Source organism: Triturus cristatus, chromosome 10 (assembly GCF_964204655.1).
Source record: "Triturus cristatus chromosome 10, aTriCri1.1, whole genome shotgun sequence".
In the NCBI taxonomy this organism is placed as follows: domain Eukaryota; kingdom Metazoa; phylum Chordata; class Amphibia; order Caudata; family Salamandridae; genus Triturus; species Triturus cristatus.
This window is the reverse complement of record NC_140593.1, coordinates 664,911,454-664,937,885: the sequence shown is the minus strand read 5'-3', so window position 1 is coordinate 664,937,885 and position 26,432 is coordinate 664,911,454.

The window sequence follows — 26,432 nt, the reverse complement described above, 5'->3', positions numbered from 1 at the left end:
AATCACTTTAAACAGATAATTTTATCTTTAAAAGTGATTTTCCACGTACAAATGTGAATTGTAGTTCAAAGAGGCAACATTTGAAAACGGACCATTTTTTTCGTTTCTGAAGCATGTCGTAAGGGGGGTGGTTATCTCTTTCATCAAAAATCGGGCATTTTTGATTGAACAATAAAGGCCTACAAATGTTATTTAATTCACTTTCTGGGGTGGAGAAAAACTTTTTAAGGCCTCAGAGTGAATAAATTGGCCATTTTCATTCAAGTTTTCCCATTCCTCAAATCTTGTGTTTAGGGCCCGGGGAAGCTTGAAAATCACTTCAAACATCTAATTTTATCTCTAAAAGTGATTATCCACGTACAAATATGAATTGTAGTTCAAAGACGCAACATTTGAAAATGGACCATTTTTTTTATTTCTGAAGCATGTCGTCGGGGGGTGGTTATCTCTTTCGTCAAAAATCTGGCGTTTTCGCTTGAACAATAAAGACCTCCAAATGTTATTTTATGCACTTGCCGTGGAGTAGAAACACTTTTTAAGGCCGCAGAGTGAGTACATTGCCCATTTTCATTCACTTTTACCCATTCCAAAAATCTTGTGTTTAAGACCCCTGGACGCATGAACATCACTTTAAACATATCATTTTATCTCTAAAAGTGATAATCCACATACAAATGTGAATTGTAGTTCAAAGAGGCAACATTTGAAAATGAACCATTTTTTTCGTTTCTGAAGCATGTCGTAAGGGGGGGTGGTTATCTCTTTCATCAAAAATCTGGCGTTTTTGATTGAACAATAAAGGCCTCCAAATGTTATTTAATTCACTTCCCGTGGAGGAGAAACACTTTTTAAGGCCTCAGAATGAGTAAATTGGCCATTTCCATTCACTTTTACCCATTCCTCAAATCTTGTGTTTAAGGCCCCTGGAAGCATGAAAATCACTTTAAACATATAATTTTATCTTTGAAAGTGATTTTCCACATACAAATGTGAATTGTAGTTCAAAGAGGCAACATTTGAAAACGGACCATTTTTTTCGTTTCTGAAGCATGTCGTAAGGGGGGGTGGTTATCTCTTTCACCAAAAAATGGGCGTTTTTTATTGAACAATAAAGGCCTCCAAATGTTATTTTATTCAATTCCAGTGGAGTAGAAACACTTTTTAAGGCCGCAGAGTGAGTAAATTGGCCATTTTCATTCACTTTTACCCATTCCAAAAATCTTGTATTTAAGACCCCTGGACGCATGAAAATCACTTTAAACATATCATTTTATCTCTAAAAGTGATAATCCACATACAAATGTGAATTGTAGTTCAAAGATGCAACATTTGAAAATGAACCATTAATTTCGTTTCTGAAGCATGTCGTAAGGGGGGGTGGTTATCTCTTTCATCAAAAATCTGGCGTTTTTGATTGAACAATAAAGGCCTCCAAATGTTATTTAATTCACTTCCCGTGGAGGAGAAACACTTTTTCAGGCCTCAGAATGAGTAAATTGGCCATTTCCATTCACTTTTACCCATTCCTCAAATCTTGTGTTTAAGGCCCCTGGAAGCATGAAAATCACTTTAAACATATCATTTTATCTTTAAAAGTGATTTTCCACATACAAATGTGAATTGTAGTTCAAAGAGGCAACATTTGAAAATGGACCAGTTTTTTTAGTTTCTGAAGCATGTCGTAAGGGGGGTGGTTATCTCTTTCATCAAAAATCGGGCGTTTTTGATTGAACAATAAAGGCCTACAAATGTTATTTAATTCGCTTCCCGTGGAGGAGAAACACTTTTTAAGGCCGCAGAGTGAGTAAATTGGCCAGTTTCATTCACTTTTACCCATTCCTCAAATCTTGTGTTTAAGGCCCCTGGAAGCATGAAAATCAGTTTAAACATCTCATTTTTTCTTTAAAAGTGATTTTCCACGTACAAATGTGAATTGTAGTTCAAAGAGGCAACATTTGAAAACGGACCATTTTTTTCGTTTCTGAAGCATGTCGTAAGGGGGGGTGGTTATCTCTTTCACCAAAAAATGGGCGTTTTTGATTGAACAATAAAGGCCTCCAAATGTTATTTTATTCACTTCCAGTGGAGGAGAAACACTTTTTAAGGCCTCAGAATGAGTAAATTGGCCATTTCCATTCACTTTTACCCATTCCTCAAATCTTGTGTTTAAGGCCCCTTAAGCATGAAAATCACTTTAAACATCTCATTTTATCTCTAAAAGTGATAATCCACATACAAATGTGAATTGTAGTTCAAAGATGCAACACTTGAAAATGAACCTTTTTTTTCGTTTCTGAAGCATGTCGTAAGGGGGGGTGGTTATCTCTTTCATCAAAAATCTGGTGTTTTTGATTGAACAATAAAGGCCTCCAAATGCTATTTAATTCACTTCCCGTGGAGGAGAAACACTTTTTAAGGCCTCAGAATGAGTAAATTGGCCATTTCCATTCACTTTTCCCATTCCTCAAATCTTGTGTTTAAGGCCCCTGGAAGCATGAAAATCACTTTAAACATATAATTTTATCTTTAAAAGTGATTTTCCACATACAAATGTGAATTGTAGTTCAAAGAGGCAACATTTGAAAATGGACCATTTTTTTTGTTTCTGAAGCATGTCGTAAGGGGGGGTGGTTATCTCTTTCATCAAAAATCGGGCGTTTTTGATTGAACAATAAAGGCCTACAAATGTTATTTAATTCGCTTCCCGTAAAGTAGAAACACTTTTTAAGGCCGCAGAGTGAGTAAATTGGCCATTTTCATTCACTTTTACCCATTCCTCAAATCTTGTGTTTAAGGCCCCTGGAAGCATGAAAATCACTTTAAACATCTCATTTTTTCTTTAAAAGTGATTTTCCACGTACAAATGTGAATTGTAGTTCAAAGAGGCAACATTTGAAAACGGACCATTTTTTTCGTTTCTGAAGCATGTCGTAAGGGGGGGGTGGTCATCTCTTTCACCAAAAAATGGGCGTTTTTGATTGAACAATAAAGGCCTCCAAATGTTATTTTATTCACTTCCCGTGGAGTAGAAACACTTTTTAAGGCCGCAGAGTGAGTAAATTGGCCATTTTCATTCACTTTTACCCATTCCAAAAATCTTGTGTTTAAGACCCCTGGGCGCATGAAAATCACTTTAAACATATCATTTTAGCTCTAAAAGTGATTTTCCACGTACAAATATGAATTGTAGTTCAAAGACGCAACATTTGAAAATGGACCATTTTTTTGGTTTTTGAAGCATGTCGTAAGGGGGGGTGGTTATCTCATTCATCAAAAATCTGGCGTTTTTCATTGAACAATAAAGGCCTCCAATTGTTATTTAATTCACTTCCCGTGGAGGAGAAACACTTTTTAAGGCCTCAGAATGAGTAAATTGGCCATTTCCATTCACTTTTACCCATTCCTCAAATCTTGTGTTTAAGGCCCCTGGAAGCATGAAAATCACTTTAAACATCTCATTTTATCTTTAAAAGTGATTTTCCACATACAAATGTGAATTGTAGTTCAAAGAGGCAACATTTGAAAATGGACCATTTTTTTCGTTTCTGAAGCATGTCGTAAGGGGGGGGTGGTCATCTCTTTCACCAAAAAATGGGCGTTTTTGATTGAACAATAAAGGCCTCTAAATGTTATTTTATTCACTTCCCGTGGAGTAGAAACACTTTTTAAGGCCGCAGAGTGAGTAAATTGGCCATTTTCATTCACTTTTACCCATTCCAAAAATCTTGTGTTTAAGACCCCTGGGCGCATGAAAATCACTTTAAACATATCATTTTAGCTCTAAAAGTGATAATCCACATACAAATGTGAATTGTAGTTCAAAGATGCAACATTTGAAAATGAACCATTTTTTTTGTTTCTGAAGCATGTCGTAAGGGGGGGTGGTTATCTCTTTCATCAAAAATCGGGCATTTTTGATTGAACAATAAAGGCCTACAAATGTTATTTAATTCACTTTCTGGGGTGGAGAAAAACTTTTTAAGGCCTCAGAGTGAATAAATTGGCCATTTTCATTCACGTTTTCCCATTCCTCAAATCTTGTGTTTAGGGCCCGGGGAAGCTTGAAAATCACTTCAAACATCTAATTTTATCTCTAAAAGTGATTATCCACGTACAAATGTGAATTGTAGTTCAAAGACGCAACATTTGAAAATGGACCATTTTTTTCGTTTCTGAAGCATGTCGTAAGGGGGGGTGGTTATCTCTTTCGTCAAAAATCTGGCGTTTTCGCTTGAACAATAAAGACCTCCAAATGTTATTTTATTCACTTACCGTGGAGGAGAAACACTTTTTAAGGCCGCAGAGTGAGTAAATTGGCCATTTTCATTTACTTTTACCCATTTCTCAAATCTTGTGTTTAGGGCCCCTGGAAGCTTGAAAATCACTTTAAACATCTAATCTTATCTCTAAAAGTGATTTTCCACGTACAAATATGAATTGTAGTTCAAAGACGCAACATTTGAAAATGGACCATTTTTTTCGTTTTTGAAGCATGTCGTAAGGGGGGGTGGTTATCTCTTTCATCAAAAATCTGGCGTTTTTCATTGAACAATAAAGGCCTCCAAATGTTATTTAATTCACTTCCCGTGGAGGAGAAACACTTTTTAAGGCCTCAGAATGAGTAAATTGGCCATTTCCATTCACTTTTACCCATTCCTCAAATCTTGTGTTTAATGCCCCTGGAAGCATGAAAATCACTTTAAACATCTCATTTTATCTTTAAAAGTGATTTTCCACATACAAATGTGAATTGTAGTTCAAAGAGGCAACATTTGAAAATGGACCATTTTTTTCCTTTCTGAAGCATGCCGTAAGGGGGTTGGTTATCTCTTTCATCAAAAATCGGGCGTTTTTGATTGAACAATAAAGGCCTACAAATGTTATTTAATTCGCTTCCCGTGGAGTAGAAATACTTTTTAAGGCCGCAGAGTGAGTAAATTGGCCATTTTCATTCACTTTTACCCATTCCTCAAATCTTGTGTTTAAGGCCCCTGGAAGCATGAAAATCACTTTAAACATATCATTTTAGCTCTAAAAGTGATTTTCCACGTACAAATATGAATTGTAGTTCAAAGACGCAACATTTGAAAATGGACCATTTTTTTGGTTTTTGAAGCATGTCGTAAGGGGGGGTGGTTATCTCTTTCATCAAAAATCTGGTGTTTTTCATTGAACAATAAAGGCCTCCAATTGTTATTTAATTCACTTCCCGTGGAGGAGAAACACTTTTTAAGGCCTCAGAATGAGTAAATTGGCCATTTCCATTCACTTTTACCCATTCCTCAAATCTTGTGTTTAAGGCCCCTGGAAGCATGAAAATCACTTTAAACATCTCATTTTATCTTTAAAAGTGATTTTCCACATACAAATGTGAATTGTAGTTCAAAGAGGCAACATTTGAAAATGGACCATTTTTTTCGTTTCTGAAGCATGTCGTAAGGGGGGGGGTGGTCATCTCTTTCACCAAAAAATGGGCGTTTTTGATTGAACAATAAAGGCCTCTAAATGTTATTTTATTCACTTCCCGTGGAGTAGAAACACTTTTTAAGGCCGCAGAGTGAGTAAATTGGCCATTTTCATTCACTTTTACCCATTCCAAAAATCTTGTGTTTAAGACCCCTGGGCGCATGAAAATCACTTTAAACATATCATTTTAGCTCTAAAAGTGATAATCCACATACAAATGTGAATTGTAGTTCAAAGATGCAACATTTGAAAATGAACCATTTTTTTTGTTTCTGAAGCATGTCGTAAGGGGCGGTGGTTATCTCTTTCACCAAAAAATGGGCGTTTTTGATTGAACAATAAAGGCCTCCAAATGTTATTTAATTCACTTCCCGTGGAGGAGAAACACTTTTTAAGGCCTCAGAATGAGTAAATTGGCCATTTCCATTCACTTTTACCCATTCCTCAAATCTTGTGTTTAAGGCCCCTGGAAGCATGAAAATCACTTTAAACATCTCATTTTATCTTTAAAAGTTATTTTCCACATACAAATGTGAATTGTAGTTCAAAGAGGCAACATTTGAAAATGGACCATTTTTTTCGTTTCTGAAGCATGTCGTAAGGGGGGGGTGGTCATCTCTTTCACCAAAAAATGGGCGTTTTTGATTGAACAATAAAGGCCTCTAAATGTTATTTTATTCACTTCCCGTGGAGTAGAAACACTTTTTAAGGCCGCAGAGTGAGTAAATTGGCCATTTTCATTCACTTTTACCCATTCCAAAAATCTTGTGTTTAAGACCCCTGGGCGCATGAAAATCACTTTAAACATATCATTTTAGCTCTAAAAGTGATAATCCACATACAAATGTGAATTGTAGTTCAAAGATGCAACATTTGAAAATGAACCATTTTTTTTGTTTCTGAAGCATGTCGTAAGGGGGGGTGGTTATCTCTTTCATCAAAAATCGGGCATTTTTGATTGAACAATAAAGGCCTACAAATGTTATTTAATTCACTTTCTGGGGTGGAAAAAAACTTTTTAAGGCCTCAGAGTGAATAAATTGGCCATTTTCATTCACGTTTTCCCATTCCTCAAATCTTGTGTTTAGGGCCCGGGGAAGCTTGAAAATCACTTCAAACATCTAATTTTATCTCTAAAAGTGATTATCCACGTACAAATGTGAATTGTAGTTCAAAGACGCAACATTTGAAAATGGACCATTTTTTTCGTTTCTGAAGCATGTCGTAAGGGGGGGTGGTTATCTCTTTCGTCAAAAATCGGGCGTTTTTGATTGAACAATAAAGGCCTACAAATGTTATTTAATTCGCTTCCCGTGGAGTAGAAATACTTTTTAAGGCCGCAGAGTGAGTAAATTGGCCATTTTCATTCACTTTTACCCATTCCTCAAATCTTGTGTTTAAGGCCCCTGGAAGCATGAAAATCACTTTAAACATCTCATTTTTTCTTTAAAAGTGATTTTCCACGTACAAATGTGAATTGTAGTTCAAAGAGGCAACATTTGAAAACGGACCATTTTTTTCGTTTCTGAAGCATGTCGTAAGGGGGGGTGGTTATCTCTTTCACCAACAAATGGGCGTTTTTGATTGAACAATAAAGGCCTCCAAATGTTATTTTATTCAATTCCAGTGGAGTAGAAACACTTTTTAAGGCCGCAGAGTGAGTAAATTGGCCATTTTCATTCACTTTTACCCATTCCAAAAATCTTGTGTTTAAGACCCCTGGACGCATGAAAATCACTTTAAACATATCATTTTATCTCTAAAAGTGATAATCCACATACAAATGTGAATTGTAGTTCAAAGATGCAACATTTGAAAATGAACCATTCTTTTCGTTTCTGAAGCATGTCGTAAGGGGGGGTGGTTATCTCTTTCATCAAAAATCTGGCGTTTTTGATTGAACAATAAAGGCCTCCAAATGTTATTTAATTCACTTCCCGTGGAGGAGAAACACTTTTTAAGGCCTCAGAATGAGTAAATTGGCCATTTCCATTCACTTTTACCCATTCCTCAAATCTTGTGTTTAAGGCCCCTGGAAGCATGAAAATCACTTTAAACATATCATTTTATCTTTAAAAGTGATTTTCCACATACAAATGTGAATTGTAGTTCAAAGAGGCAACATTTGAAAATGGACCAGTTTTTTTAGTTTCTGAAGCATGTCGTAAGGGGGGTGGTTATCTCTTTCATCAAAAATCGGGCGTTTTTGATTGAACAATAAAGGCCTACAAATGTTTTTTAATTCGCTTCCCGTGGAGGAGAAACACTTTTTAAGGCCGCAGAGTGAGTAAATTGGCCAGTTTCATTCACTTTTACCCATTCCTCAAATCTTGTGTTTAAGGCCCCTGGAAGCATGAAAATCAGTTTAAACATCTCATTTTTTCTTTAAAAGTGATTTTCCACGTACAAATGTGAATTGTAGTTCAAAAAGGCAACATTTGAAAACGGACCATTTTTTTCGTTTCTGAAGCATGTCGTAAGGGGGGGTGGTTATCTCTTTCACCAAAAAATGGGCGTTTTTGATTGAACAATAAAGGCCTCCAAATGTTATTTTATTCACTTCCAGTGGAGGAGAAACACTTTTTAAGGCCTCAGAATGAGTAAATTGGCCATTTCCATTCACTTTTACCCATTTCTCAAATCTTGTGTTTAGGGCCCCTGGAAGCTTGAAAATCACTTTAAACATCTAATCTTATCTCTAAAAGTGATTTTCCACGTACAAATGTGAATTGTAGTTCAAAGACGCAACATTTGAAAATGGACCATTTTTTTCATTTCTGAAGCATGTCGTAAGGGGGGGTGGTTATCTCTTTCATCAAAAATCTGGCGTTTTTCATTGAACAATAAAGGCCTCCAAATGTTATTTAATTCACTTCCCGTGGAGGAGAAACACTTTTTAAGGCCTCAGAATGAGTAAATTGGCCATTTTCATTCACTTTTACCCATTCCTCAAATCTTGTGTTTAAGGCCCCTGGAAGCATGAAAATCACTTTAAACATCTCATTTTATCTTTAAAAGTGATTTTCCACATACAAATGTGAATTGTAGTTCAAAGAGGCAACATTTGAAAATGGACCATTTTTTTCGTTTCTGAAGCATGTCGTAAGGGGGGGTGGTTATCTCTTTCATCAAAAATCTGGCGTTTTTCATTGAACAATAAAGACCTCCAAATGTTATTTTATGCACTTGCCGTGGAGTAGAAACACTTTTTAAGGCCGCAGAGTGAGTAAATTGCCCATTTTCATTCACTTTTACCCATTCCTCAAATCTTGTGTTTAAGGCGCCTGGAAGCATGAAAATCACTTTAAACATCTCATTTTTTCTTTAAAAATGATTTTCCACGTACAAATGTGAATTGTAGTTCAATGAGGCAACATTTGAAAACCAACCATTTTTTTCGTTTCTGAAGCATGTCGTAAGGGGGGGTGGTTATCTCTTTCACCAAACAATGGGCATTTTTGATTGAACAATAAAGGCCTCCAAATGTTATTTTATCCACTTCCCGTGGAGTAGAAACACTTTTTAAGGCCGCAGAGTGAGTAAATTGGCCATTTTCATTCACTTTTACCCATTTCTCAAATCTTGTGTTTAGGGCCCCTGGAAGCTTGAAAATCACTTTAAACATCTAATCTTATATCTAAAAGTGATTTTCCACGTACAAATGTGAATTGTAGTTCAAAGACGCAACATTTGAAAATGGACCATTTTTTTCGTTTCTGAAGCATGTCGTAAGGGGGGGTGGTTATCTCTTTCATCAAAAATCTGGCGTTTTTCATTGAACAATAAAGGCCTCCAATGTTATTTAATTCACTTCCCTTGGAGGAGAAACCCTTTTTAAGGCCTCAGAATGAGTAAATTGGCCATTTCCATTCACTTTTACCCATTCCTCAAATCTTGTGTTTAAGGCCCCTGGAAGCATGAAAATCACTTTAAACAGATAATTTTATCTTTAAAAGTGATTTTCCACGTACAAATGTGAATTGTAGTTCAAAGAGGCAACATTTGAAAACGGACCATTTTTTTCGTTTCTGAAGCATGTCGTAAGGGGGGTGGTTATCTCTTTCATCAAAAATCGGGCATTTTTGATTGAACAATAAAGGCCTACAAATGTTATTTAATTCACTTTCTGGGGTGGAGAAAAACTTTTTAAGGCCTCAGAGTGAATAAATTGGCCATTTTCATTCAAGTTTTCCCATTCCTCAAATCTTGTGTTTAGGGCCCGGGGAAGCTTGAAAATCACTTCAAACATCTAATTTTATCTCTAAAAGTGATTATCCACGTACAAATATGAATTGTAGTTCAAAGACGCAACATTTGAAAATGGACCATTTTTTTTATTTCTGAAGCATGTCGTCGGGGGGTGGTTATCTCTTTCGTCAAAAATCTGGCGTTTTCGCTTGAACAATAAAGACCTCCAAATGTTATTTTATGCACTTGCCGTGGAGTAGAAACACTTTTTAAGGCCGCAGAGTGAGTAAATTGCCCATTTTCATTCACTTTTACCCATTCCAAAAATCTTGTGTTTAAGACCCCTGGACGCATGAACATCACTTTAAACATATCATTTTATCTCTAAAAGTGATAATCCACATACAAATGTGAATTGTAGTTCAAAGAGGCAACATTTGAAAATGAACCATTTTTTTCGTTTCTGAAGCATGTCGTAAGGGGGGGTGGTTATCTCTTTCATCAAAAATCTGGCGTTTTTGATTGAACAATAAAGGCCTCCAAATGTTATTTAATTCACTTCCCGTGGAGGAGAAACACTTTTTAAGGCCTCAGAATGAGTAAATTGGCCATTTCCATTCACTTTTACCCATTCCTCAAATCTTGTGTTTAAGGCCCCTGGAAGCATGAAAATCACTTTAAACATATAATTTTATCTTTGAAAGTGATTTTCCACATACAAATGTGAATTGTAGTTCAAAGAGGCAACATTTGAAAACGGACCATTTTTTTCGTTTCTGAAGCATGTCGTAAGGGGGGGTGGTTATCTCTTTCACCAAAAAATGGGCGTTTTTTATTGAACAATAAAGGCCTCCAAATGTTATTTTATTCAATTCCAGTGGAGTAGAAACACTTTTTAAGGCCGCAGAGTGAGTAAATTGGCCATTTTCATTCACTTTTACCCATTCCAAAAATCTTGTATTTAAGACCCCTGGACGCATGAAAATCACTTTAAACATATCATTTTATCTCTAAAAGTGATAATCCACATACAAATGTGAATTGTAGTTCAAAGATGCAACATTTGAAAATGAACCATTAATTTCGTTTCTGAAGCATGTCGTAAGGGGGGTGGTTATCTCTTTCATCAAAAATCTGGCGTTTTTGATTGAACAATAAAGGCCTCCAAATGTTATTTAATTCACTTCCCGTGGAGGAGAAACACTTTTTCAGGCCTCAGAATGAGTAAATTGGCCATTTCCATTCACTTTTACCCATTCCTCAAATCTTGTGTTTAAGGCCCCTGGAAGCATGAAAATCACTTTAAACATATCATTTTATCTTTAAAAGTGATTTTCCACATACAAATGTGAATTGTAGTTCAAAGAGGCAACATTTGAAAATGGACCAGTTTTTTTAGTTTCTGAAGCATGTCGTAAGGGGGGTGGTTATCTCTTTCATCAAAAATCGGGCGTTTTTGATTGAACAATAAAGGCCTACAAATGTTATTTAATTCGCTTCCCGTGGAGGAGAAACACTTTTTAAGGCCGCAGAGTGAGTAAATTGGCCAGTTTCATTCACTTTTACCCATTCCTCAAATCTTGTGTTTAAGGCCCCTGGAAGCATGAAAATCAGTTTAAACATCTCATTTTTTCTTTAAAAGTGATTTTCCACGTACAAATGTGAATTGTAGTTCAAAGAGGCAACATTTGAAAACGGACCATTTTTTTCGTTTCTGAAGCATGTCGTAAGGGGGGGTGGTTATCTCTTTCACCAAAAAATGGGCGTTTTTGATTGAACAATAAAGGCCTCCAAATGTTATTTTATTCACTTCCAGTGGAGGAGAAACACTTTTTAAGGCCTCAGAATGAGTAAATTGGCCATTTCCATTCACTTTTACCCATTCCTCAAATCTTGTGTTTAAGGCCCCTTAAGCATGAAAATCACTTTAAACATCTCATTTTATCTCTAAAAGTGATAATCCACATACAAATGTGAATTGTAGTTCAAAGATGCAACACTTGAAAATGAACCTTTTTTTTCGTTTCTGAAGCATGTCGTAAGGGGGGGTGGTTATCTCTTTCATCAAAAATCTGGTGTTTTTGATTGAACAATAAAGGCCTCCAAATGCTATTTAATTCACTTCCCGTGGAGGAGAAACACTTTTTAAGGCCTCAGAATGAGTAAATTGGCCATTTCCATTCACTTTTCCCATTCCTCAAATCTTGTGTTTAAGGCCCCTGGAAGGATGAACATCACTTTAAACATATAATTTTATCTTTAAAAGTGATTTTCCACATACAAATGTGAATTGTAGTTCAAAGAGGCAACATTTGAAAATGGACCATTTTTTTAGTTTCTGAAGCATGTCGTAAGGGGGGGTGGTTATCTCTTTCATCAAAAATCGGGCGTTTTTGATTGAACAATAAAGGCCTACAAATGTTATTTAATTCGCTTCCCGTAAAGTAGAAACACTTTTTAAGGCCGCAGAGTGAGTAAATTGGCCATTTTCATTCACTTTTACCCATTCCTCAAATCTTGTGTTTAAGGCCCCTGGAAGCATGAAAATCACTTTAAACATCTCATTTTTTCTTTAAAAGTGATTTTCCACGTACAAATGTGAATTGTAGTTCAAAGAGGCAACATTTGAAAACGGACCATTTTTTTCGTTTCTGAAGCATGTCGTAAGGGGGGGGTGGTCATCTCTTTCACCAAAAAATGGGCGTTTTTGATTGAACAATAAAGGCCTCCAAATGTTATTTTATTCACTTCCCGTGGAGTAGAAACACTTTTTAAGGCCGCAGAGTGAGTAAATTGCCCATTTTCATTCACTTTTACCCATTCCAAAAATCTTGTGTTTAAGACCCCTGGGCGCATGAAAATCACTTTAAACATATCATTTTAGCTCTAAAAGTGATTTTCCACGTACAAATATGAATTGTAGTTCAAAGACGCAACATTTGAAAATGGACCATTTTTTTGGTTTTTGAAGCATGTCGTAAGGGGGGGTGGTTATCTCTTTCATCAAAAATCTGGCGTTTTTCATTGAACAATAAAGGCCTCCAATTGTTATTTAATTCACTTCCCGTGGAGGAGAAACACTTTTTAAGGCCTCAGAATGAGTAAATTGGCCATTTCCATTCACTTTTACCCATTCCTCAAATCTTGTGTTTAAGGCCCCTGGAAGCATGAAAATCACTTTAAACATCTCATTTTATCTTTAAAAGTTATTTTCCACATACAAATGTGAATTGTAGTTCAAAGAGGCAACATTTGAAAATGGACCATTTTTTTTAGTTTCTGAAGCATGTCGTAAGGGGGGTGGTTATCTCTTTCATCAAAAATCGGGCGTTTTTGATTGAACAATAAAGGCCTACAAATGTTATTTAATTCGCTTCCCGTGGAGGAGAAACACTTTTTAAGGCCGCAGAGTGAGTAAATTGGCCAGTTTCATTCACTTTTACCCATTCCTCAAATCTTGTGTTTAAGGCCCCTGGAAGCATGAAAATCAGTTTAAACATCTCATTTTTTCTTTAAAAGTGATTTTCCACGTACAAATGTGAATTGTAGTTCAAAGAGGCAACATTTGAAAACGGACCATTTTTTTCGTTTCTGAAGCATGTCGTAAGGGGGGGTGGTTATCTCTTTCACCAAAAAATGGGCGTTTTTGATTGAACAATAAAGGCCTCCAAATGTTATTTTATTCACTTCCAGTGGAGGAGAAACACTTTTTAAGGCCTCAGAATGACTAAATTGGCCATTTCCATTCACTTTTACCCATTCCTCAAATCTTGTGTTTAAGGCCCCTTAAGCATGAAAATCACTTTAAACATCTCATTTTATCTCTAAAAGTGATAATCCACATACAAATGTGAATTGTAGTTCAAAGATGCAACACTTGAAAATGAACCTTTTTTTTCGTTTCTGAAGCATGTCGTAAGGGGGGGTGGTTATCTCTTTCATCAAAAATCTGGTGTTTTTGATTGAACAATAATGGCCTCCAAATGCTATTTAATAATTCACTTCCCGTGGAGGAGAAACACTTTTTAAGGCCTCAGAATGAGTAAATTGGCCATTTCCATTCACTTTTCCCATTCCTCAAATCTTGTGTTTAAGGCCCCTGGAAGCATGAAAATCACTTTAAACATATAATTTTATCTTTAAAAGTGATTTTCCACATACAAATGTGAATTGTAGTTCAAAGAGGCAACATTTGAAAATGGACCATTTTTTTTGTTTCTGAAGCATGTCGTAAGGGGGGGTGGTTATCTCTTTCATCAAAAATCGGGCGTTTTTGATTGAACAATAAAGGCCTACAAATGTTATTTAATTCGCTTCCCGTAAAGTAGAAACACTTTTTAAGGCCGCAGAGTGAGTAAATTGGCCATTTTCATTCACTTTTACCCATTCCTCAAATCTTGTGTTTAAGGCCCCTGGAAGCATGAAAATCACTTTAAACATCTCATTTTTTCTTTAAAAGTGATTTTCCACATACAAATGTGAATTGTAGTTCAAAGAGGCAACATTTGAAAACGGACTATTTTTTTCGTTTCTGAAGCATGTCGTAAGGGGGGGTGGTTATCTCTTTCACCAAAAAATGGGCGTTTTTTATTGAACAATAAAGGCCTCCAAATGTTATTTTATTCAATTCCAGTGGAGTAGAAACACTTTTTAAGGCCGCAGAGTGAGTAAATTGGCCATTTTCATTCACTTTTACCCATTCCAAAAATCTTGTATTTAAGACCCCTGGACGCATGAAAATCACTTTAAACATATCATTTTATCTCTAAAAGTGATAATCCACATACAAATGTGAATTGTAGTTCAAAGATGCAACATTTGAAAATGAACCATTAATTTCGTTTCTGAAGCATGTCGTAAGGGGGGGTGGTTATCTCTTTCATCAAAAATCTGGCGTTTTTCATTGAACAATAAAGGCCTCCAAATGTTATTTAATTCACTTCCCGTGGAGGAGAAACACTTTTTAAGGCCTCAGAATGAGTAAATTGGCCATTTTCATTCACTTTTACCCATTCCTCAAATCTTGTGTTTAAGGCCCCTGGAAGCATGAAAATCACTTTAAACATCTCATTTTATCTTTAAAAGTGATTTTCCACATACAAATGTGAATTGTAGTTCAAAGAGGCAACATTTGAAAATGGACCATTTTTTTCGTTTCTGAAGCATGTCGTAAGGGGGGGTGGTTATCTTTTTCATCAAAAATCGGGCGTTTTTGATTGAACAATAAAGGCCTACAAATGTTATTTAATTCGCTTCCCGTGGAGTAGAAATACTTTTTAAGGCCGCAGAGTGAGTAAATTGGCCATTTTCATTCACTTTTACCCATTCCTCAAATCTTGTGTTTAAGGCCCCTGGAAGCATGAAAATCACTTTAAACATCTCATTTTTTCTTTAAAAGTGATTTTCCACGTACAAATGTGAATTGTAGTTCAATGAGGCAACATTTGAAAACCAACCATTTTTTTCGTTTCTGAAGCATGTCGTAAGGGGGGGGTGGTTATCTCTTTCACCAAACAATGGGCGTTTTTGATTGAACAATAAAGGCCTCCAAATGTTATTTTATTCACTTCCCGTGGAGTAGAAACACTTTTTAAGGCCGCAGAGTGAGTAAATTGGCCATTTTCATTCACTTTTACCCATTTCTCAAATCTTGTGTTTAGGGCCCCTGGAAGCTTGAAAATCACTTTAAACATCTAATCTTATATCTAAAAGTGATTTTCCACGTACAAATGTGAATTGTAGTTCAAAGACGCAACATTTGAAAATGGACCATTTTTTTCGTTTCTGAAGCATGTCGTAAGGGGGGGTGGTTATCTCTTTCATCAAAAATCTGGCGTTTTTCATTGAACAATAAAGGCCTCCAATGTTATTTAATTCACTTCCCTTGGAGGAGAAACACTTTTTAAGGCCTCAGAATGAGTAAATTGGCCATTTCCATTCACTTTTACCCATTCCTCAAATCTTGTGTTTAAGGCCCCTGGAAGCATGAAAATCACTTTAAACAGATAATTTTATCTTTAAAAGTGATTTTCCACGTACAAATGTGAATTGTAGTTCAAAGAGGCAACATTTGAAAACGGACCATTTTTTTCGTTTCTGAAGCATGTCGTAAGGGGGGTGGTTATCTCTTTCATCAAAAATCGGGCATTTTTGATTGAACAATAAAGGCCTACAAATGTTATTTAATTCACTTTCTGGGGTGGAGAAAAACTTTTTAAGGCCTCAGAGTGAATAAATTGGCCATTTTCATTCAAGTTTTCCCATTCCTCAAATCTTGTGTTTAGGGCCCGGGGAAGCTTGAAAATCACTTCAAACATCTAATTTTATCTCTAAAAGTGATTATCCACGTACAAATATGAATTGTAGTTCAAAGACGCAACATTTGAAAATGGACCATTTTTTTTATTTCTGAAGCATGTCGTCGGGGGGTGGTTATCTCTTTCGTCAAAAATCTGGCGTTTTCGCTTGAACAATAAAGACCTCCAAATGTTATTTTATGCACTTGCCGTGGAGTAGAAACACTTTTTAAGGCCGCAGAGTGAGTACATTGCCCATTTTCATTCACTTTTACCCATTCCAAAAATCTTGTGTTTAAGACCCCTGGACGCATGAACATCACTTTAAACATATCATTTTATCTCTAAAAGTGATAATCCACATACAAATGTGAATTGTAGTTCAAAGAGGCAACATTTGAAAATGAACCATTTTTTTCGTTTCTGAAGCATGTCGTAAGGGGGGGTGGTTATCTCTTTCATCAAAAATCTGGCGTTTTTGATTGAACAATAAAGGCCTCCAAATGTTATTTAATTCACTTCCCGTGGAGGAGAAACACTTTTTAAGGCCTCAGAATGAGTAAATTGGCCATTTCCATTCACTTTTACCCATTCCTCAAATCTTGTGTTTAAGGCCCCTGGAAGCATGAAAATCACTTTAAACATATAATTTTATCTTTGAAAGTGATTTTCCACATACAAATGTGAATTGTAGTTCAAAGAGGCAACATTTGAAAACGGACCATTTTTTTCGTTTCTGAAGCATGTCGTAAGGGGGGGTGGTTATCTCTTTCACCAAAAAATGGGCGTTTTTTATTGAACAATAAAGGCCTCCAAATGTTATTTTATTCAATTCCAGTGGAGTAGAAACACTTTTTAAGGCCGCAGAGTGAGTAAATTGGCCATTTTCATTCACTTTTACCCATTCCAAAAATCTTGTATTTAAGACCCCTGGACGCATGAAAATCACTTTAAACATATCATTTTATCTCTAAAAGTGATAATCCACATACAAATGTGAATTGTAGTTCAAAGATGCAACATTTGAAAATGAACCATTAATTTCGTTTCTGAAGCATGTCGTAAGGGGGGGTGGTTATCTCTTTCATCAAAAATCTGGCGTTTTTGATTGAACAATAAAGGCCTCCAAATGTTATTTAATTCACTTCCCGTGGAGGAGAAACACTTTTTCAGGCCTCAGAATGAGTAAATTGGCCATTTCCATTCACTTTTACCCATTCCTCAAATCTTGTGTTTAAGGCCCCTGGAAGCATGAAAATCACTTTAAACATATCATTTTATCTTTAAAAGTGATTTTCCACATACAAATGTGAATTGTAGTTCAAAGAGGCAACATTTGAAAATGGACCAGTTTTTTTAGTTTCTGAAGCATGTCGTAAGGGGGGTGGTTATCTCTTTCATCAAAAATCGGGCGTTTTTGATTGAACAATAAAGGCCTACAAATGTTATTTAATTCGCTTCCCGTGGAGGAGAAACACTTTTTAAGGCCGCAGAGTGAGTAAATTGGCCAGTTTCATTCACTTTTACCCATTCCTCAAATCTTGTGTTTAAGGCCCCTGGAAGCATGAAAATCAGTTTAAACATCTCATTTTTTCTTTAAAAGTGATTTTCCACGTACAAATGTGAATTGTAGTTCAAAGAGGCAACATTTGAAAACGGACCATTTTTTTCGTTTCTGAAGCATGTCGTAAGGGGGGGTGGTTATCTCTTTCACCAAAAAATGGGCGTTTTTGATTGAACAATAAAGGCCTCCAAATGTTATTTTATTCACTTCCAGTGGAGGAGAAACACTTTTTAAGGCCTCAGAATGAGTAAATTGGCCATTTCCATTCACTTTTACCCATTCCTCAAATCTTGTGTTTAAGGCCCCTTAAGCATGAAAATCACTTTAAACATCTCATTTTATCTCTAAAAGTGATAATCCACATACAAATGTGAATTGTAGTTCAAAGATGCAACACTTGAAAATGAACCTTTTTTTTCGTTTCTGAAGCATGTCGTAAGGGGGGGTGGTTATCTCTTTCATCAAAAATCTGGTGTTTTTGATTGAACAATAAAGGCCTCCAAATGCTATTTAATTCACTTCCCGTGGAGGAGAAACACTTTTTAAGGCCTCAGAATGAGTAAATTGGCCATTTCCATTCACTTTTCCCATTCCTCAAATCTTGTGTTTAAGGCCCCTGGAAGCATGAAAATCACTTTAAACATATAATTTTATCTTTAAAAGTGATTTTCCACATACAAATGTGAATTGTAGTTCAAAGAGGCAACATTTGAAAATGGACCATTTTTTTTGTTTCTGAAGCATGTCGTAAGGGGGGGTGGTTATCTCTTTCATCAAAAATCGGGCGTTTTTGATTGAACAATAAAGGCCTACAAATGTTATTTAATTCGCTTCCCGTAAAGTAGAAACACTTTTTAAGGCCGCAGAGTGAGTAAATTGGCCATTTTCATTCACTTTTACCCATTCCTCAAATCTTGTGTTTAAGGCCCCTGGAAGCATGAAAATCACTTTAAACATCTCATTTTTTCTTTAAAAGTGATTTTCCACGTACAAATGTGAATTGTAGTTCAAAGAGGCAACATTTGAAAACGGACCATTTTTTTCGTTTCTGAAGCATGTCGTAAGGGGGGGGTGGTCATCTCTTTCACCAAAAAATGGGCGTTTTTGATTGAACAATAAAGGCCTCCAAATGTTATTTTATTCACTTCCCGTGGAGTAGAAACACTTTTTAAGGCCGCAGAGTGAGTAAATTGGCCATTTTCATTCACTTTTACCCATTCCAAAAATCTTGTGTTTAAGACCCCTGGGCGCATGAAAATCACTTTAAACATATCATTTTAGCTCTAAAAGTGATTTTCCACGTACAAATATGAATTGTAGTTCAAAGACGCAACATTTGAAAATGGACCATTTTTTTGGTTTTTGAAGCATGTCGTAAGGGGGGGTGGTTATCTCATTCATCAAAAATCTGGCGTTTTTCATTGAACAATAAAGGCCTCCAATTGTTATTTAATTCACTTCCCGTGGAGGAGAAACACTTTTTAAGGCCTCAGAATGAGTAAATTGGCCATTTCCATTCACTTTTACCCATTCCTCAAATCTTGTGTTTAAGGCCCCTGGAAGCATGAAAATCACTTTAAACATCTCATTTTATCTTTAAAAGTGATTTTCCACATACAAATGTGAATTGTAGTTCAAAGAGGCAACATTTGAAAATGGACCATTTTTTTCGTTTCTGAAGCATGTCGTAAGGGGGGGGTGGTCATCTCTTTCACCAAAAAATGGGCGTTTTTGATTGAACAATAAAGGCCTCTAAATGTTATTTTATTCACTTCCCGTGGAGTAGAAACACTTTTTAAGGCCGCAGAGTGAGTAAATTGGCCATTTTCATTCACTTTTACCCATTCCAAAAATCTTGTGTTTAAGACCCCTGGGCGCATGAAAATCACTTTAAACATATCATTTTAGCTCTAAAAGTGATAATCCACATACAAATGTGAATTGTAGTTCAAAGATGCAACATTTGAAAATGAACCATTTTTTTTGTTTCTGAAGCATGTCGTAAGGGGGGGTGGTTATCTCTTTCATCAAAAATCGGGCATTTTTGATTGAACAATAAAGGCCTACAAATGTTATTTAATTCACTTTCTGGGGTGGAGAAAAACTTTTTAAGGCCTCAGAGTGAATAAATTGGCCATTTTCATTCACGTTTTCCCATTCCTCAAATCTTGTGTTTAGGGCCCGGGGAAGCTTGAAAATCACTTCAAACATCTAATTTTATCTCTAAAAGTGATTATCCACGTACAAATGTGAATTGTAGTTCAAAGACGCAACATTTGAAAATGGACCATTTTTTTCGTTTCTGAAGCATGTCGTAAGGGGGGGTGGTTATCTCTTTCGTCAAAAATCTGGCGTTTTCGCTTGAACAATAAAGACCTCCAAATGTTATTTTATTCACTTACCGTGGAGGAGAAACACTTTTTAAGGCCGCAGAGTGAGTAAATTGGCCATTTTCATTTACTTTTACCCATTTCTCAAATCTTGTGTTTAGGGCCCCTGGAAGCTTGAAAATCACTTTAAACATCTAATCTTATCTCTAAAAGTGATTTTCCACGTACAAATATGAATTGTAGTTCAAAGACGCAACATTTGAAAATGGACCATTTTTTTCGTTTTTGAAGCATGTCGTAAGGGGGGGTGGTTATCTCTTTCATCAAAAATCTGGCGTTTTTCATTGAACAATAAAGGCCTCCAAATGTTATTTAATTCACTTCCCGTGGAGGAGAAACACTTTTTAAGGCCTCAGAATGAGTAAATTGGCCATTTCCATTCACTTTTACCCATTCCTCAAATCTTGTGTTTAATGCCCCTGGAAGCATGAAAATCACTTTAAACATCTCATTTTATCTTTAAAAGTGATTTTCCACATACAAATGTGAATTGTAGTTCAAAGAGGCAACATTTGAAAATGGACCATTTTTTTCCTTTCTGAAGCATGCCGTAAGGGGGTTGGTTATCTCTTTCATCAAAAATCGGGCGTTTTTGATTGAACAATAAAGGCCTACAAATGTTATTTAATTCGCTTCCCGTGGAGTAGAAATACTTTTTAAGGCCGCAGAGTGAGTAAATTGGCCATTTTCATTCACTTTTACCCATTCCTCAAATCTTGTGTTTAAGGCCCCTGGAAGCATGAAAATCACTTTAAACATATCATTTTAGCTCTAAAAGTGATTTTCCACGTACAAATATGAATTGTAGTTCAAAGACGCAACATTTGAAAATGGACCATTTTTTTGGTTTTTGAAGCATGTCGTAAGGGGGGGTGGTTATCTCTTTCATCAAAAATCTGGTGTTTTTCATTGAACAATAAAGGCCTCCAATTGTTATTTAATTCACTTCCCGTGGAGGAGAAACACTTTTTAAGGCCTCAGAATGAGTAAATTGGCCATTTCCATTCACTTTTACCCATTCCTCAAATCTTGTGTTTAAGGCCCCTGGAAGCATGAAAATCACTTTAAACATCTCATTTTATCTTTAAAAGTGATTTTCCACATACAAATGTGAATTGTAGTTCAAAGAGGCAACATTTGAAAATGGACCATTTTTTTCGTTTCTGAAGCATGTCGTAAGGGGGGGGGTGGTCATCTCTTTCACCAAAAAATGGGCGTTTTTGATTGAACAATAAAGGCCTCTAAATGTTATTTTATTCACTTCCCGTGGAGTAGAAACACTTTTTAAGGCCGCAGAGTGAGTAAATTGGCCATTTTCATTCACTTTTACCCATTCCAAAAATCTTGTGTTTAAGACCCCTGGGCGCATGAAAATCACTTTAAACATATCATTTTAGCTCTAAAAGTGATAATCCACATACAAATGTGAATTGTAGTTCAAAGATGCAACATTTGAAAATGAACCATTTTTTTTGTTTCTGAAGCATGTCGTAAGGGGCGGTGGTTATCTCTTTCACCAAAAAATGGGCGTTTTTGATTGAACAATAAAGGCCTCCAAATGTTATTTAATTCACTTCCCGTGGAGGAGAAACACTTTTTAAGGCCTCAGAATGAGTAAATTGGCCATTTCCATTCACTTTTACCCATTCCTCAAATCTTGTGTTTAAGGCCCCTGGAAGCATGAAAATCACTTTAAACATCTCATTTTATCTTTAAAAGTTATTTTCCACATACAAATGTGAATTGTAGTTCAAAGAGGCAACATTTGAAAATGGACCATTTTTTTCGTTTCTGAAGCATGTCGTAAGGGGGGGGTGGTCATCTCTTTCACCAAAAAATGGGCGTTTTTGATTGAACAATAAAGGCCTCTAAATGTTATTTTATTCACTTCCCGTGGAGTAGAAACACTTTTTAAGGCCGCAGAGTGAGTAAATTGGCCATTTTCATTCACTTTTACCCATTCCAAAAATCTTGTGTTTAAGACCCCTGGGCGCATGAAAATCACTTTAAACATATCATTTTAGCTCTAAAAGTGATAATCCACATACAAATGTGAATTGTAGTTCAAAGATGCAACATTTGAAAATGAACCATTTTTTTTGTTTCTGAAGCATGTCGTAAGGGGGGGTGGTTATCTCTTTCATCAAAAATCGGGCATTTTTGATTGAACAATAAAGGCCTACAAATGTTATTTAATTCACTTTCTGGGGTGGAAAAAAACTTTTTAAGGCCTCAGAGTGAATAAATTGGCCATTTTCATTCACGTTTTCCCATTCCTCAAATCTTGTGTTTAGGGCCCGGGGAAGCTTGAAAATCACTTCAAACATCTAATTTTATCTCTAAAAGTGATTATCCACGTACAAATGTGAATTGTAGTTCAAAGACGCAACATTTGAAAATGGACCATTTTTTTCGTTTCTGAAGCATGTCGTAAGGGGGGGGTGGTTATCTCTTTCGTCAAAAATCGGGCGTTTTTGATTGAACAATAAAGGCCTACAAATGTTATTTAATTCGCTTCCCGTGGAGTAGAAATACTTTTTAAGGCCGCAGAGTGAGTAAATTGGCCATTTTCATTCACTTTTACCCATTCCTCAAATCTTGTGTTTAAGGCCCCTGGAAGCATGAAAATCACTTTAAACATCTCATTTTTTCTTTAAAAGTGATTTTCCACGTACAAATGTGAATTGTAGTTCAAAGAGGCAACATTTGAAAACGGACCATTTTTTTCGTTTCTGAAGCATGTCGTAAGGGGGGGTGGTTATCTCTTTCACCAACAAATGGGCGTTTTTGATTGAACAATAAAGGCCTCCAAATGTTATTTTATTCAATTCCAGTGGAGTAGAAACACTTTTTAAGGCCGCAGAGTGAGTAAATTGGCCATTTTCATTCACTTTTACCCATTCCAAAAATCTTGTGTTTAAGACCCCTGGACGCATGAAAATCACTTTAAACATATCATTTTATCTCTAAAAGTGATAATCCACATACAAATGTGAATTGTAGTTCAAAGATGCAACATTTGAAAATGAACCATTCTTTTCGTTTCTGAAGCATGTCGTAAGGGGGGGTGGTTATCTCTTTCATCAAAAATCTGGCGTTTTTGATTGAACAATAAAGGCCTCCAAATGTTATTTAATTCACTTCCCGTGGAGGAGAAACACTTTTTAAGGCCTCAGAATGAGTAAATTGGCCATTTCCATTCACTTTTACCCATTCCTCAAATCTTGTGTTTAAGGCCCCTGGAAGCATGAAAATCACTTTAAACATATCATTTTATCTTTAAAAGTGATTTTCCACATACAAATGTGAATTGTAGTTCAAAGAGGCAACATTTGAAAATGGACCAGTTTTTTTAGTTTCTGAAGCATGTCGTAAGGGGGGTGGTTATCTCTTTCATCAAAAATCGGGCGTTTTTGATTGAACAATAAAGGCCTACAAATGTTTTTTAATTCACTTCCCGTGGAGGAGAAACACTTTTTAAGGCCGCAGAGTGAGTAAATTGGCCAGTTTCATTCACTTTTACCCATTCCTCAAATCTTGTGTTTAAGGCCCCTGGAAGCATGAAAATCAGTTTAAACATCTCATTTTTTCTTTAAAAGTGATTTTCCACGTACAAATGTGAATTGTAGTTCAAAAAGGCAACATTTGAAAACGGACCATTTTTTTCGTTTCTGAAGCATGTCGTAAGGGGGGGTGGTTATCTCTTTCACCAAAAAATGGGCGTTTTTGATTGAACAATAAAGGCCTCCAAATGTTATTTTATTCACTTCCAGTGGAGGAGAAACACTTTTTAAGGCCTCAGAATGAGTAAATTGGCCATTTCCATTCACTTTTACCCATTTCTCAAATCTTGTGTTTAGGGCCCCTGGAAGCTTGAAAATCACTTTAAACATCTAATCTTATCTCTAAAAGTGATTTTCCACGTACAAATGTGAATTGTAGTTCAAAGACGCAACATTTGAAAATGGACCATTTTTTTCATTTCTGAAGCATGTCGTAAGGGGGGGTGGTTATCTCTTTCATCAAAAATCTGGCGTTTTTCATTGAACAATAAAGGCCTCCAAATGTTATTTAATTCACTTCCCGTGGAGGAGAAACACTTTTTAAGGCCTCAGAATGAGTAAATTGGCCATTTTCATTCACTTTTACCCATTCCTCAAATCTTGTGTTTAAGGCCCCTGGAAGCATGAAAATCACTTTAAACATCTCATTTTATCTTTAAAAGTGATTTTCCACATACAAATGTGAATTGTAGTTCAAAGAGGCAACATTTGAAAATGGACCATTTTTTTCGTTTCTGAAGCATGTCGTAAGGGGGGGTGGTTATCTCTTTCATCAAAAATCTGGCGTTTTTCATTGAACAATAAAGACCTCCAAATGTTATTTTATGCACTTGCCGTGGAGTAGAAACACTTTTTAAGGCCGCAGAGTGAGTAAATTGCCCATTTTCATTCACTTTTACCCATTCCTCAAATCTTGTGTTTAAGGCGCCTGGAAGCATGAAAATCACTTTAAACATCTCATTTTTTCTTTAAAAATGATTTTCCACGTACAAATGTGAATTGTAGTTCAATGAGGCAACATTTGAAAACCAACCATTTTTTTCGTTTCTGAAGCATGTCGTAAGGGGGGGTGGTTATCTCTTTCACCAAACAATGGGCATTTTTGATTGAACAATAAAGGCCTCCAAATGTTATTTTATCCACTTCCCGTGGAGTAGAAACACTTTTTAAGGCCGCAGAGTGAGTAAATTGGCCATTTTCATTCACTTTTACCCATTTCTCAAATCTTGTGTTTAGGGCCCCTGGAAGCTTGAAAATCACTTTAAACATCTAATCTTATATCTAAAAGTGATTTTCCACGTACAAATGTGAATTGTAGTTCAAAGACGCAACATTTGAAAATGGACCATTTTTTTCGTTTCTGAAGCATGTCGTAAGGGGGGGTGGTTATCTCTTTCATCAAAAATCTGGCGTTTTTCATTGAACAATAAAGGCCTCCAATGTTATTTAATTCACTTCCCTTGGAGGAGAAACCCTTTTTAAGGCCTCAGAATGAGTAAATTGGCCATTTCCATTCACTTTTACCCATTCCTCAAATCTTGTGTTTAAGGCCCCTGGAAGCATGAAAATCACTTTAAACAGATAATTTTATCTTTAAAAGTGATTTTCCACGTACAAATGTGAATTGTAGTTCAAAGAGGCAACATTTGAAAACGGACCATTTTTTTCGTTTCTGAAGCATGTCGTAAGGGGGGTGGTTATCTCTTTCATCAAAAATCGGGCATTTTTGATTGAACAATAAAGGCCTACAAATGTTATTTAATTCACTTTCTGGGGTGGAGAAAAACTTTTTAAGGCCTCAGAGTGAATAAATTGGCCATTTTCATTCAAGTTTTCCCATTCCTCAAATCTTGTGTTTAGGGCCCGGGGAAGCTTGAAAATCACTTCAAACATCTAATTTTATCTCTAAAAGTGATTATCCACGTACAAATATGAATTGTAGTTCAAAGACGCAACATTTGAAAATGGACCATTTTTTTTATTTCTGAAGCATGTCGTCGGGGGGTGGTTATCTCTTTCGTCAAAAATCTGGCGTTTTCGCTTGAACAATAAAGACCTCCAAATGTTATTTTATGCACTTGCCGTGGAGTAGAAACACTTTTTAAGGCCGCAGAGTGAGTAAATTGCCCATTTTCATTCACTTTTACCCATTCCAAAAATCTTGTGTTTAAGACCCCTGGACGCATGAACATCACTTTAAACATATCATTTTATCTCTAAAAGTGATAATCCACATACAAATGTGAATTGTAGTTCAAAGAGGCAACATTTGAAAATGGACCATTTTTTTCGTTTCTGAAGCATGTCGTAAGGGGGGGGTGGTCATCTCTTTCACCAAAAAATGGGCGTTTTTGATTGAACAATAAAGGCCTCTAAATGTTATTTTATTCACTTCCCGTGGAGTAGAAACACTTTTTAAGGCCGCAGAGTGAGTAAATTGGCCATTTTCATTCACTTTTACCCATTCCAAAAATCTTGTGTTTAAGACCCCTGGGCGCATGAAAATCACTTTAAACATATCATTTTAGCTCTAAAAGTGATAATCCACATGCAAATGTGAATTGTAGTTCAAAGATGCATCATTTGAAAATGAACCATTTTTTTTGTTTCTGAAGCATGTCGTAAGGGGGGGTGGTTATCTCTTTCATCAAAAATCGGGCATTTTTGATTGAACAATAAAGGCCTACAAATGTTATTTAATTCACTTTCTGGGGTGGAGAAAAACTTTTTAAGGCCTCAGAGTGAATAAATTGGCCATTTTCATTCACGTTTTCCCATTCCTCAAATCTTGTGTTTAGGGCCCGGGGAAGCTTGAAAATCACTTCAAACATCTAATTTTATCTCTAAAAGTGATTATCCACGTACAAATGTGAATTGTAGTTCAAAGACGCAACATTTGAAAATGGACCATTTTTTTCGTTTCTGAAGCATGTCGTAAGGGGGGGTGGTTATCTCTTTCGTCAAA